The sequence below is a fragment of the Melospiza melodia genome, chromosome Z (assembly GCF_035770615.1).
Source record: "Melospiza melodia melodia isolate bMelMel2 chromosome Z, bMelMel2.pri, whole genome shotgun sequence".
Lineage (NCBI taxonomy): Eukaryota > Metazoa > Chordata > Aves > Passeriformes > Passerellidae > Melospiza > Melospiza melodia.
In genome coordinates, this window is record NC_086226.1 from 36,188,055 (window position 1) to 36,200,414 (window position 12,360).

At 39.9% G+C, this 12,360-nt stretch overlaps 1 protein-coding gene across 7 annotated transcripts in view; it reads left to right on the forward strand.

Annotated features, from left to right (window-relative positions):
- ERBIN (erbb2 interacting protein) overlaps positions 1 to 12,360 on the forward strand; it is a 121,759-nt gene that overhangs the window by 36,373 nt on the left and 73,026 nt on the right. For all 7 annotated transcript variants that reach the window (XM_063180469.1, XM_063180465.1, XM_063180467.1 and 4 more), the window contains one exon: positions 5,647 to 5,703. The gene's annotated coding sequence lies outside the window, so the exon portion shown is untranslated. The remainder of the gene's footprint in view (positions 1 to 5,646; positions 5,704 to 12,360) is intronic.

Here is a 12,360-nt window from a genome sequence, read left to right on the forward strand (position 1 = left end):
CCTGAAATGTCTCTGAAGCAAGCAGTTTTTAAGATACTTATTTGTCACATGACGCAAAGCACCAGGACTCCGTCAGAAGGCTGTATAGATGTATTTATTAAAGCAACATACTGCCTTTATAATTTTACAAGATAATTACATTTGCTTAACAAACACATACACTGCCCATTGGTCATGGAAAAGAAACAAAACTCTCTCAATAGGTGAAAAGGAGCCATGTCACTCTCTGAGCCAACTGAAGTCCATATCTTTTGACTTTCTCTCTTTCTTCACGTTGTCATGGTGATAGCCTTGGTACTTTCCTTGAGAGAGATATGAGGCTTTCCTTATCTTCAGGAAGCCTTCGCTGGCACACTTATTTCCAATCCTTGCTGAAATGAGGAGGGTGTTGTGGTTAATCCATTCTCTCTCTCTGTCTCTTGCGCTCTCTCTCTTTTTTCCCTTTTTTTTTCCTTTTTTTTCCTTTTTTTTTTTTCCTTTTTTTTCCTTTTTTTTCCTTTTTTTTCCTTTTTTTTCCCTTTTTTTTCCTTTTTCTTCCTTTTTCTTCCTTTTTTTTTCCTTTTTTTTTCCTTTTTCCTCCTTTTTCCTCCTTTTTCCTCCTTTTTCCTCCTTTTTCCTCCTTTTTCCTCCTTTTTCCTCCTTTTCCCTCCTTTTCCCTCCTTTTCCCTCCTTTTCCCTCCTTTTCCCTCCTTTTCCCTCCTTTTTCCTCCTTTTCCCTCCTTTTCCCTCCTTTTCCCTCCATTTCCCTCCTTTTCCCTCCTTTTCCCTCCTTTTCCCTCCTATTTTTTCTATTTTTTCTATTTTTTTTTCTTTTTTTTTTCTTTTTTTTCTTTTGTTGTTGTTGTTTGGTTTTTATTTTGGGCGTTTGTTTGTTGGTTTGGTTTGGTTTTTATTTTTGTTTCCTTAAACAGTTTGGGGAAAGTAAAAACTGCGTGGGCCTCATTCATTGCACTGAAGTACAACCCTATATCCTCATCTATTGTATGAAAGTTTGCTACATGTTCTGGGTACATCAGTATTCTTTCCAAGTCGACCTCCAAAACCAATTGAAAGAATTGAGGGTCTGAAGTGAACTGTAGCCCCATTGTAGAAGGCAGCCACATTTGTCAGACATGACTTCCCCTTAGTGAAGACATGGTGGATGTCACAAATCACCTCTTTGTTTTCAGTGTGCCTTAACAGAGATTTCAGGAGGGTCTGCTCAATGATCTTTATGAGCAGTGAGGTGAGACCTGACTGACTTGTAAATTCTATGGAGTTTTATTTTCCTTTAAAAAAGTGTGGTTTTATGTCCTTTTTCCCAGTCATTAGAACTTCCACAGCTTCTCAAGTAGGATAGCTAGTGGCTTACCTACTTCCTTTGTCAATTCCTTCAGGGTCTGTGGGTGCGCCTCATCAGGTCCCATGGACTTGTGAACCGTCATGTTCACTTAGATGGTCAGAAACCAGATCTTCTTCTATAGCAGATAGCTAGTTCTTCATTCTTCCAGTCCCTGCCTTTGTTTTCTGCAGCTCTGGTGAAGTGCCTGGAGAACTTGCTGGTGAAGGCTGAGACAAAAAAAAAAGTAATTGAGTGCTTTGGCCTTCTCCATGTCATTTGTAACCAGTTCTCCCATTTCCTTTGGAGGGGAGCCACATTTTCATAGTCTTCCTTCTATCACCCATAGAAGGAAAAAATAAAATTAATAGAAATCCTAGCATGCCTATAGAAATAATAGAAATCACCTTTCTTCTCTAAGGAAGGAACTGTAAAGATCATCGAGTTCACACCCTCCTTCTCTGGACACTTCCAAGGATGGGGCATCCACAACTTCTCTGTGCAGTCTATTCTAGTGCTTCCTCACCCTCATGGTAAAGAATTTCTTGTACTGGACACAGTACTTCTGTGGGGTGTTACAAGGGCAGAGGATAGGGGTGGAATCACCTCCTTCTGCTGCTGTTTTGATACAGACCAGGATACAGTTGGCTTTCTGGGCTGTGAGCACACACTGTTGTCCATATTTTTATCCAGGAGAACCCTAAAGTCCTTCTTGACAGGGCTGCTCTCACTGAATTTGCCTCGCAGTCTGTGTTTATGTCTGGGATTGCCCCTACCCAAGTGCAGCAGCTTGCATTTGGCTTGTTGAACTTGGAGGTTCTCATGGATCTGCCTCTGAAGTTTGTATGATTCCTTCTGTATGGCAAAGAAGATATCTTGTGGAAGCTTTTCTAGTTGCCCTTGATGCCCCTGGTGATATTTAATTTTACCAGTGCTTTAGTTTTTCTAACCTGATCCCTGACTGCTCAGACAGTCTTTCACTATTTTATTTTGGCTATCTGGCCTTGTTCTCACCCTATGTAGGCTAAAGCCAGTGGTAAGTTGGAAATGAAATACTTGGTGAAATGAGAAATACTTGTCCACTTAGTTGTGAGCAACCCCTGGAGTGCAGTGATTGGAATGGCTGCTCTGGGTCAGACCAGCAGAGCTGGTCTGACCAGCTGGCAAGCATTTCTAGTAGCATTTGGGTTTTAATCAAGGAAGAGTACAAACAGGGCATATACATAAAATAGTTCCCCCAAGTACTCCCTTCATAAAACAGAGTGCTAGAGTTTTTTGGTTAGGGAAATGTATTGAGACTCAGTCTGATGTGATTGATATAGTTTCCTAGAGTATGGTTAAATAAGATTTCATTATATATTTTTACCTTGAGAGTAAGTAACTGCTAGTCATCTGAAGCACCTGTTACCACTTCTGCAAAACAGCTAAAAAAGTGATGAACTGAACTAGCTGAGGTCTTTGTGATGTTGCACCCTTAGGGGGAAGGGAGCACCCAAGATTTGTAGATACTCATTGGTTGAAAGGAATGAGAAGTCAGATGATCCACAAAAGCTTATAAAGTTTTATTAGTAAATTACACACTTGGCTTGGAAATTGGTGTTTTAGTACACTGGCCTCTAATATAAACACATGACCCTGGATTTTGGATAAAGGGGTAGGGTGTAAGGGAAGAGAGAGAGATGAATTTAAGAGGGGGAGAAAGGAAGGAAAAAAGGAAAGAGATTACCAGTCCTGCCTGCAGCATCAATTCAGCTGATGAGGGCCACTTCCTCGGTTTAGATCAGAGTACTTATTAGTAGATAAGCTTTCCCTGCCCTGGGGATATGTCACACTTTCTATGCAAATTACTTACGACTCACAGTCCATTCTACCAGATCCCTGTGGAAATGGGTCAGAGGGCTTTGGGTCAGAGATGGTCTTGTTCTCCCCATAGAGTTCATGCCTGCTTCTCCACCCCATTTCTCTGTTTGTGCTGTGCTGAGCTGTGCTTATCTCCAGGAGGTAGATCAGAGACCTTTGTCCCAGAGGAGTGCTGTCCTACCTCCATGTCCAGTCACATCTTGTTCTTTCTCACAGCATGTTATTGCCAGCAGTCCTTCGCTGGTGCCACAGCCACTCTGCTGTTGGTGTTTGCGACAAACACATTAGCCCCTTGTCTCTAGATTTCTGCAGTTCTGGTGCATGGTTACTTTGAGCTCCTCCTAATATCCCACTTTATTTTCTTAGAGAAGTTGTTTAGTGCAAACTGTGTGGTGATAGGAGGGTTTCTGCTACTGGAAACTCATTGATGCTTAGAGCTGTAGCTACAGCACATCCTGAGCTGTCATCTTTTGATTGAGGCTTAAGGTTATGTGACTCAGTGTCACAGTTTCAAGTGACATTACGTTTGCACTGAGTTCATTGCTTTTGTTTGATTTTGTAACTGATGTCTCTTGTTCAGAGACTTGTGCAGCTTCTAAATCATTATAAAGCAGCATGACGTGAAATATCCAGGTAGCCTCATGTATTCTTCCCCTCATGCACACACACTTGCTCTATTATTGCCTCTGGATGTTTGAGATTGGATGAGTTCCTTCTGCTTGGGTTGGAAGCCTGCAAACAGTTTAAATGGTAATGACTGCCTACCACTGGATTTTATTCTTTTAGACATTTCAATAGATGCAGCCAAACAGGTGTCAGGAAATGATGCAAGAGTAATCTCTTTTTGTTTATTGTTTTTGTGATGATTATAGGTCTTGCTATTTCTTTGATAATTATTCTACTGTGAGTACTTTGCCTGCAGAATCTTGACCTTAAGTCTTTATCTGTCAGAGGCGTAATCAGCTGACTGTCTCTTTGTCAGATCCAGCTCTGCACTGTTGTGTTCTCTGGATGAATTCTGCTTATTCTAGCACAACTATTGCAGACCTGCATTTCTTCTGGTCGGGAATTTGTGTACAGTGCCTCTGAAATAGCTTTTGTAAAGATCACAGTAGGAGCAAAGTGGTGTGGGAAAGGAAAGAAGCATGCAGCCATGGCAATTTAACTGACTCTTCTAAGAGCCCAAATTTCAGAATCTGGTTTGATCATTGACGTCTTTCTTGATCTTTTTAATTGTCTTGAGTGGTTCTGCTTTGCATTTCTGAAACTGGTTAAACTAATAGAAATTTTTTTTCAGGCTTGAAAGGCTTATGGCTTTAATATTACTTTTATCCTTTGCTATTTGCATGTCTTGGATGCCCTTCTATTGAAAATAAATGTATAGATGTGTGCAGTGTAGTGTATTGGAGTTCGTTTGGTATGAATGCAGAAGCTGACACCAGTGACTCCCAAAGGAGGAATAGGACATGTGATATGCAAAATTTGACTGTAGTACAGTCTTTTTGTGGAAGTCCTGACTTCTGTGGGAGTTCATTGATCTGTTTCTTACCCCAAAACAAGGAACTTGCTTTTCTCCTGGAAAAAGTTAATTTTAAATCTCTTTCAGGATCTATTTATTTCATGGTGGCCTTATTCTGCTTTTACTGGAAAGAAATGAAATATAGTTCCATTTATAGGCAAATCCTTTGAATTTGAAGCTACTAACTGGGATCCTCACAACTTAAATTCTTTTTTAGATACTGAGAATTTGACAGATTATACTCTGCTTGACTTAGCTTCTTATCTGCTCTACATGATTTTGTGTTTGGTTAGATGATCTGTCTGACCAGAGTTGACATTTAATGTCTCTGAAGATACGTTCTACTTCTGCCTTTGTTGGAAGCAAAATTAATCCTTCCCATCACTCCAGCCAACTAATTTTGTGTGTGTTCAGTCAAAAACACTCCATGCTTTCATTTGTTTTTAATTGTTCTATGCCAGTGAAGTTAGCATCAGATCTGTTATGCCTTATGTTGCAACTTTCTAAAAAATTCCTGAAGTTAACATGCGAAAATGTGCTCTTCATCTTTGGTTAATTTTTGATGTATTTTTTAATGGAATTCTTCAGAACTGTGTGCAAGAGAAATCTGTATGAAACATAATATTTTAATATAGTAACTATAAAAGGAGTAAAAATAAAACGACTTTGTAGACTGAGTGTGTTAAAATAAAAACGGGGTAAAAAGCAATGTTTTGTACATGCAAGAATGATCCCCTTTAAAAGAGTACATGCAGTTTTCCTGTCTTGGAAGTCTTTCAAGTACTCTGAAATATTCAAGCTGTTGTTCATATACATGTAAAGCTTTTCTTTTAACAAAACCAAAACTCTGAAAGCCAAAAATATATCTAATACAATACAATAAAATATTAGTTTGTTCTTATCTAGTAGTGATAGGGTTTAGTAAAATTTGTCCCTTTGTCTTAAACAGAATGTTGACTTTGGAAGCTCAGGGAAGAAGCAGCAGGGAGAAGAAAGTAACACAGTGGTAAGTACATTATTTTTCTTTCCTCTGGACCAACTGCCTAATGTGTTAAAATAGAAATCCTCTTATTTATTCATATTTTGTTATAAATGCCTTCAAAGCAGTCAGGTTTTATTCTGCATCACATCTCATGTTACTTTGAAAGCTGGTTTTTAAGCTCTGAATATCTGTTGAAGACCCAAGTAAATTATATTTATTTACATGAAAGGGAAATATATGAAAAAGGAAAATAATTCTGTTTTAAAGCTTAGTGTCCATTAAGTGGACACAAGCTTTTGGCTTGAGAACTTTAGAATACTGAGTTTTGTAATTTTCTTTTTCAGTTCTTAGAAATGATAAGTATATTTATTTGGAAAACTTGGACAAAAGGTACTTGAAAAAATGCTAGAAATTTTTGTTGTGCCTCCTACCATCATTTTTGGTTTGCTGCTCTAAAGCCTAGACATACATCACATCATAACCTTTGTCTCTTACTGGTGTGTTGACATTTTTTAGCTAGAGAGCATATATAAAAATGGGAAAAGTGTTAACAAGGCAAAGTTGGATTTGCTTTCAAAGCTCTATGGAAAAGCAACACATGTTCAGAATCAGCTTTTTTCTTTATTAAATGATGCCAGTGCAGATGGCACTAACTTGCTTTTGCCTCATAGTGTAAGGGTTTGTAGAGGCAAGTATTTTCTATGAATAAAAAGAGTGCCCAGTAGAGTATTTATTTGTCAGAAGGTCTGTATGAATTTCTGTAGAGGAACTGTTACTGACTAGTCCCCCTTCTGCCCCAGAAAAAAACCCCAACAACATATGACAGCAGCTTCCATCTGCTCTGATTTTATTAATAGCCTTGCTCAGATTGTGGAAATGCTAATAAATATTGATTCCCCAATTACTTTAGTTTTGAGGCTATAAAATACTGGTTCAAAGGATAGAAAATCTTCTGCATATTTTATCTGGCATTTCTATAAACAGCATATGCTTTAGTAGAGAGAAGCATGTGCACATGCTTGTGTTTTCTAACCTTTTGTGTAGCCTACAATGCTGTAAGCTTTGTGTGCTTTGGCATTCTCGGCTGAGCTAATAATCCGTGCTGTTGCTGCAGTGCCTCAGCTGTGCTTGCGGCACCCTAAGGTTTGCTGCTTCTTATGGGCAAATGACTAGCACTGCCTCCTGCCTTCACTTCCACTGTGCTCGTTTGTCTCTTTGGACTGTGGTGGTATAACTAGAGGAATTAAGACAGTATCTTTTCCTTTCTGCTGGAATAGATGTTGCCTGTATGCGAAAAAATATTTTCTCATACAGTAGTAATCCCTCAAAAAACTAAACCTGAAGCATAAGCTGTTTATTATGGTTTTTTAGCTGTGCCAGAAGCTTCCCATCCTTTAGTCTGGTTGCTTTGTTTATTTAATTTTCATTGTTTTCTTCGTATAGAAAGTCAGGAATTTGTTTCCATGGATCTTTTTCATAATAGCAGTGAAAGAAAATGAGGTTATTTGATTAGAAATTAGTGGGTTCGGAAAGCAAAGCAGTTCTGAAGTAGCTTAGTTCCAGTTAGCTGTACCAGATAGCTGTGATTACTAGCTACATGGTAGCTATGATTATTTCAACTGCATATTTTAAAAAAAGACGTGGCTGGTGGGGGATGGAGTGCACTTCAATATCCTGTTGGGATAAATATTTCATATTTCTGGCTATATATTAACTTAAAAATGAGAGAAAATAAATTCAAACTGTGTCAGTTCAATAATGTAAAGGAATTTTTTAGCCATCTGAAAACATCAGTGTCATGCTTTTAAAGAAGCTTGGGTTGTTGCGTATTCCGTGAAGATTTGTAGAACTGCTGCAGTTTCCTTCAGACTTCAGTTTGCTGTTGTAAAAATCACTGCTTTTATATGGTGGTTTTTTTTTTTATCTAAGGAAGAGAAGTGGATGAGATTCAAATGCAGTAGTTTTAAAAATCAATTTATTCCTCCCTCTTAAGGTTTTCTTAGTAACACGACAAATACACACCCAAAGAATATGCAATCAAGTGAAACATCAGAAATGAAGCTCAGATCTAATGCTAATCTCAGCAGTGTTGTTAATGGTATCCAATTAGAAACCATTCTTTAGAGGAAGTGTTACATTGGCACTTATTTGGATAGATTTACTGTCCAGATGGAAGTTATTTTCTAGGGCTGTCTCAGAAAAATAGCAAAAGAAAATGTGTGAGAACATACTTGCAGCTACTGTGCTGCAATTGTGTTATGACAGTGTGTGTGTTGCTGTGTATTGTTAAGTAGTGTTATTATGAAAAGTCAATATAAATACTTTTAAAAAAAAAGTAACAAGTACAGCTGCTTGGTTATCTGAACATTTTAAAATTTAATTTTTTCCAGTAAACTTAATCTGTAGTTTTTCTCTCTCCCTTTTTTGTGAGGATATTGCTATGAAAGATCTTGCCTTAAATTCACAGAATTGCAGAAGGGTTACAGTTACAAGAAACCCCTGGAGATCATCTCATCCAAGGCAGCGTCATCTAGAGTAGTTTAAAAAGGAACAGGTCTGTCTGGGTTTTGAATGTCTTCACAGAGGGAGACTCCATGACCTCCTTGGGCAGCCTGCTCTAGTGCTCTGCCACCCTCAACATAAAGAATTTCTTCCTCATCTTGAGCCGAAATTTCTTATGTTTTAGTTTATTGCCATTACTTCTTGTCCAGTATCTGGGCACCACTGAGAAGTCTGGCACCATCCTCTTGGCACTCACCTCTGAGATATTTATATGCATTGATGAGATCCCCTGTCAGTCTTCTCCTCTCTAGACTAAACAGGCCCAGCTCTCTCAGTCTCTCCTTGTTAAGAGAGGTGCTCCAGACCCCTCATCATCTTTGTGTCCCTTCAATGGACCCTCTCCAGGAGCTCCTTGTCTCTCTGGTACTGAGGAGCCCAGAGCTGGACACAGCACTCCAGATGTGGCCTCACCAGGGCCCAGTAGAGGGGGAGGATCAGCTCCCTTGACCTGCTGGCCACGCTCTTCCCAGTGCAGCCCAGGATCCCACTGGGCCTCCTGGCCACAGGGACACACTGCTGGCTCATTGTCACCTTGTGGTCCACCAAGACTCCCAGGTCCTTCTCTGCAGAGCTGCTCTTCAGTGGGGCAGCCCAGCCTGTGCTGCTCCTTGGGGTTATTCCTGCCCAGCTGCAGGACCCTGCACTTGCCCTTGTTGAACCTCGTTAGGTTCTCCCTGTCCAACTCCCCAGCCCAGCCAGGCCCAGCCCAAAGGCAGCAGAGCCTTCAGGTGTATCAGCCATCCCCAGTTTGGATCAGCAGCAAACCTGCTGAGGGTACCTTGGATCCCTTCACCCAGGCCAGTGATAAACAAGCTGAGTGAGACTGGGCCCAGTATTGATGCCTGGGGAACACCACTGACTACAGGCCTCCAACTGGATTCTGCTGCCCTGATCCTGACCCTGTGAGCTCTGCCATTCAGCCACTCCTTGGTCCACCCCACTGCCATTTATCTAAACCATGATTCCTGTGCTTACCTATGAGGATGTTATGGGAGATGGTGTCCAAAGCCTTGGTGAAGTGGAGGCAGACAACAACCACTGCTCTCCCCTCACCTAGCCATCCTGCCCTGCCGTCACAGGAGGCTGTCAGACTGGTCAAGCATGATTTCCCCCCAGGAAATTCCTGCTGACTGCTCCTGATGACCTTCTTTTCTGCTGCACGCTTGGTGCTGACCTCCAGAATGTTCTGTTCCATCACCTTTCCAGGGTTGGAGGGGAGGCTGACTGGCCAGTAGTTTCCAGGGTCCTTCATGCTATTTCTGAAGACGAGACTAACTTTGTCCTTTGTCTAATCATTGGGCACCTCAAAGATGATGGAGAGTGGCTTAGCAACATCATCTACTTGCTTCCTCAGCACCTGTGTGTACATCCCATCAAGGCCCATGGATTTATGAATGTTAAGCTTATCTAGTTAAAGCCTCAATTACCAGGGGAAGGTCCTCCTTTCTCCAGCCTTCCTCTCCTTCCCCCAAGGTCTGGGATTCCTGAGGGCTGGCCTCAGCAGTTAACACTGAAGGAAAGAAGGCATTCAGTAATTCTGCCTTCTCTCTGTCTTCCTTCACTGGGACAACTATCTGATTCAGCAGTTTCCCTAGTATTCCTTTTGCTGATGATCTACTTGTAGAAGCCTTGCTTGATGTCCTGGATATTCTTTTACAGACTCAACTGGAAGTGGGTTTTGGCCTTCCTTGTCACCTCCTTGCATTCTGTGACAATGTTTCCGTCATCCTAACATGTGGCCGGTCCCTTTTTCCACATTCCATAACTTTCATTCTTCTATTCAAGATTTGTCAGAAACTCCCTGCTCATCCATAAGGGGTTCCTGCCCCCTTTGCTTAATTTCTGGTTCATGGGAATGCACTGGTCTTGAGCGTGGAGGAAATAAATGATGCTTGAATATTGACCAGCTTTCTTGGACCTCCTTCTTCTCTAGAGCCCTAACCCTTGAGATTCTGCTAAGCAGGTCTTTGAAGAGGCTGAAGTTACCTTTCTGAATGTTCAGGGTTCTGGTCCTGATTACTGTTTTACCTCCTGTACACAGGATCTTGAGTTCCACCATCTCATGGTTGCTACAAGAAGGCAGCCCCCAACTTTCACATTCTCAGTCCTTCTTGGCTTGTTTGACAAGGTCCAACAACACACCTTTCCTCGTTGGCTCTCTTTTGACTTAGGTCAAAAAGTTACCATCAATGACCTGCAGGAACTTCTTGCATGTGTGCTGAGTCATGTTGTCTCTCCCCCAAAAATACTAGGGTTATTGAATTACAGATCTGTACTCCCATATACATCTGATTTACTGATGTCTTGGTCTGGGCTCATAAGGATATTGAGTATTACTGCATTTCAGTTAGAGGCTGCACTTGAAATAGAATATTTTATTACATAGGTTATTTGCCAGAGATTTTCTTCTTCTCAGTTTAAAAATTATACTTTTGCTCTATTTTGGCAGAGTCATTCTGGTTTTGTCATTGTTAAGCTTTTGCCATGATAAGGCTGTTAAGTACTGCTGACTGCTTTATTGCAGAAAATAAATATAACTAATTATTCTAAAGAGTTCTTTTGATGTCCTTAGGGTGGATTTTACTTGTCAAAATTAACTCATGAGGTTTGTTTTAGTGTAAGCAGTTCAGATTAACTTTTCAGCTAAAAAGTATCTGTCGCAGACATCTTTTCTTTAAAAATATTTCTTAAGATTTTTCTTCCTGAGAAGCTGAGAGGCTTCAGGAACAAATTATAAACAATGGTTATCTGCTGCTGTGGAATGCCACAGGTGCATCTGTGATTGGCCCATCTTGGATGTTTACAATTAATGGCCAACCACAGCCCAGTTAGCTTGGACTCTGAGACACAGACCCTTGTTATTCATTCCATTCTATTCTTAGCTTAGCTGGCCTTCTGAGATGAAACTTTTCCTTCTATTCTTTTGAGTATAGTTACAATATTATATATATATATATATATATATATATATATATATATATATATATATATAATAAAATAATAAATCATGCCTTCTGAAACATGGAGTCAACATTCTTGTCTCTTCCCTCACCTGAAAACCCCAGTGAACACCATCACAAGTATCTATCTGCTAGAAAACATACTTAGTTAGATATTCTTTATTCCAGTGAAACAGGAAAATGCTGTTGTTGCATAAAGAAAATGTTACTGATACAGGTAACAGCATTGTAACTGTAACAAGTAAGATTTTATACTATGTTTTGATGAGAAGCTTCACATTCTAATTGTGTAAAGGATTTCTGACTATTTTAAATCAAAGCAAAATAGAAATGGCAAACTGAAATTTGTTTAGAATTTATTTATAGAATGGAACAAAGAGATAATTTAAGCAAATTTCTCCAGAATTCATATCTGACATTGCTTTTCTTGCCAAGTAACTGATACTGTCTTGCTGCCCTGGCCCTTGGAGATGGGTGAATGGTTTTGGGTGGTTTGTTTTGGTTATTTTTATGTATAGAGGCACTGAGAACTTGCAAAGTAGCTAACCCCAAGAAAAATTTTGAACTTGGTATTAAGTTAGGAGTGGAGAATGGCTGGGTTTGGTTGCATTCTGGTATGCTGGATCATCAAAAAGAAAACTGATTTCTGTGTTCTCTGTTCCCTTAGTTTTCTCAAAAAAATTTAACAAGCATCCTTAATATGTTTTTATTTAACAATTGGCCATTCACTGTATTTACTAACATGTTCTTCCTCCTGTTGTTACCATTCACTATTGTTGTTTCAAGGGTAGTGGCTTTTATTTCTTTTTCTCTGAATGCTGTCTATGAGCAAGCACAGTGTGTTTTTTGATGTTCCTTGCCTGCATGAGAACACACAGCCATGGATGCAGTTGAGCGTTGATTTTGTGCCAGAACCAGGCAGCCTCAGATTATAGCTTCATATTAAAATGGTGTCCATTTTATTTCCACCCACTTGTTCTTTCTCCAGAGTGCAGTACTTTGGTTCATTTGTTTGTACTGGTATGTTTGCCAGTCTCATTCAGTGAAATGTATGACATAACCAGAGCAGTTTGGGGATTCTTTTTTTTTTTTCTAGAAGAGACAAAGAAGTAGCTGGGATGAAGAGGGGTGAAGGAGTGAAAATACCTGAAGCTGGCAT